Raw genomic sequence first — 3178 nt, 5'->3', positions numbered from 1 at the left:
AATTGGGTGGTCCAGCTTGATTATTCCATTGATCCCACGAGAAATTGGGATGATCACTCCACCCCTGATTGTGAGTGCCAAAAGAATTGTACTGAAATAGAGGGCTCATATTCTCATCTCCAAAGCTGCCCCCCATAAAGATTAGGGCATCCTTCCATAACATGGATAGCCTGGGGATGTGACTAATCAAAATCTTCCGAAAGCCCATAGTTGGGTTGGGGAGCAAAATTGTACTGGGGTGGTGCAAAATTGTTCTCTATCTCACTACTTTTGGATTCCCTAGCCTGTTTAAACCTTTCCCCGAAAGTCATGGTTGCCTTAGCATGTTTCCTCCTTTCTCCTAAAGTCATAGGTGGAAGTGTATCTCCCATTATTCTAAACTAACCACCTATCCCAAATTGAGGTCTCCCTTAGAAAAATTAAAGAAAAATAAAAGACTAGAAACAATTCACTAAAAATATGAGGGAATAAATAGACAGTTGGTGCATTGCCCTCAAAAATCGAAACAATGGTTCCAAAGCTGTAAGGTTGCCATATAGGTTGACAGTAAGGGAACCCGTATAATCTTCAAGAGCCACCTACGGGCGACTCCAATTGGATTCTAATGTAGAGTGGAGGATTACTATACGTTTCTATTTTCAAGGCACTCACTATTTCGCTTTCCTGTTATCAAAGTTGGTCACCTCCAAAGATAAGTCATATGCCATTCCACCCAACCAAGTCAAGATGCAGCGTTATAGGTAACTTAATCCTATGAGGGACACCAAAAGAGGTTGGGTTTGAGCATAAGAAGGACTTTAGATTGGGCGCACAGTCTTTGAAATAGAAGAGAAATAAGATGAGGTTTTCAAAAGCTGATTTTTTTTTTTAAGAAGAAAAGGTAAAATAAAATAAAGCACTTCAAATTACTTAAAAATCAGAAAAATAAAGTGGACAATAATCTCCCCGGCAACGGCGCCAAAAACTTGTTTGCACAAAATAATAATCGCAAGCGTACGGGTCAATCGTAGATACGGGTCGAACACGAGGAGATGTACACCACTTTATTTCACTAATTTTAAAGCAATGCAAAGTGAACCAAATTAATTAAAGTACTAAATTAAACTAATGATGATTAAACTAAAACGTCCTAACTCACAAGCATCTAACAAAATTACGCATCTAAGGGATTAAATTGGCCTCCTAACACATAAGCGTCTAACCTATCAAACTAATGCGAATTGGAAGGAATAAAAATGCAGCCACAAACCATAACCACATAAAAAAAAAAAAACAAAAGAAGAAGAAGGAGAATGAGATGGAAGAAGAGAGAATGAGATAGAAGAGAGGGAGTATGAGATAGAAGAGAGGGAGAATGAGTTTAAGAGTTTAGAGAGTGAAAACCTGGATGTGCTTGAATACTTGAACAAACCTTGCATGGCATCCTCTTCTAAATCTCCAAGTCTTGTTATCAACTTGAGGAACTTAGACTAGAAAGCTTGAAACTAAATTAGAATTATTATACCCATATTGAAGACATAAAATTAACGCATGAATCAAAAACATTACAACCATGAAATTGAAAGCATGAAATCAAACTAGAACTTAGAAAACCAAAAACTAGAAGAAGAGAAGAAGAAATTTCACTAAAAAACTGAATTAAAACTAACTAAAGTTGACCTAAAATTGAACCAGAACTAACTTGTTACAACCCAAAGGGCAAGGGGTATTTATAGGGTGAAGGGAGAAGAGAGAAGAGGGAAGTGGTAGGAGAAATATTCCCTAAGAAAAGAGAATATTCTCTTCTCCTTCCTCCTTTACAATGCCTTGAATCCCAAGAAAAAAGAAAAATAATAGAAAGAGGGAGAGAAAAGAATCCTAGTGACATAAACCTTCTATTTATTAAAAAGTAACTTTCTAATTCTAACTTGTGCTTTCTTTTCTTTGTAGGTGTCTTCTCCAAACAATGAGATCAAGGCATCTTTGACTTTTCAACCTTCCATAGATGAGAGAATATCTTTCAAAAAAAATCTATCCCAAGTAGAATTCCAAAAGTGCTCTTGAAAAGTTGGAGAGAGAGAGAGAGAGAGAGCAAGGGTGATGACTAGGATTCCACTCACAATTAATGAAATGTCCAATCTGTCCTTCAAAAAAGGTGGAGCATGGGATATTTATATAGGCATCACTGTTGTATTCCTTATGAAAAATCACCCAAAATAGACCCAAATTTCGTCCAATTTGGAGTTCAGGAGACCAAGATATCTCAAGTTGAAGTTGGACTGCTCCAGAGCCTTCCAAATGGAATCTTTTGGCTAACAAAAAAGATAACTTCTGATAATTACACTGAAGCCCCTCAAATACGAAATTCTGTTTTATTTTATCCCCAACCAATTTTCAATAATTACAAATAAACCCCTACAGACCATTTTCACGTGTCGTTACGGAAACGGCCGTAACTTCTTCGTTTCAACTAGGAATCAAGTGCCGTTTGAACTGTTGCGAAGCTGACTCGATGACCTACGCATCCATACTATTAACACCTCAAATTTATGCTAAGGGACCCACTATAATCACATTCAAATTTGACTAACTGACATAATTCTTTCAGTGCTAATCACATTCAAAATTAAAAATGCCTCCTTAGCATCATTTGCTCCATTTTCACAAGAATTCATCTAAAACCTGAAAAGCACAAGAAAGCACCAAAGTAACTCTGCCCAATGTGGTAAAATATATGCTTTATACCCTAAGATTTCACACATAAATGTGCTCATCAAAATGTATCAACTATTCAACTCAAAACTTAAAGAAAAAGAACCCGAGACAAATGGGAGAAAATTAGAAGAGAAGAGAGAGAGGGATCTGCTGATCATGGCAGTCAAAGGTATCAACTATTCAACTCAAAACTTTCACTCCAAAGATATCTATGAATCCTTTGTTTTCACTCTATCTTGGACTCAACACTGAAATAAACTCCAACTCTAACAACGACTCCATCAATAGCAATAAAAGGAAACTTTACAAAATAACTCAAACTCAACTTCCTACTAAACCCAGTTGTTAACTAACTCTAACAAGATAAAATAAGGATTACAATTTAAATAGAGGGAAATGGATTATCACGCTGGCACCGTGGGAGGAATCTGCACACCAGACCAATCAATGTTTTGAAAAGGGTATCATCTATGTAGAGCCGCAT

This window comes from Telopea speciosissima, chromosome 1 (genome assembly GCF_018873765.1).
Source record: "Telopea speciosissima isolate NSW1024214 ecotype Mountain lineage chromosome 1, Tspe_v1, whole genome shotgun sequence".
NCBI lineage: Eukaryota > Viridiplantae > Streptophyta > Magnoliopsida > Proteales > Proteaceae > Telopea > Telopea speciosissima.
This window is presented reverse-complemented; position numbering follows the sequence as displayed.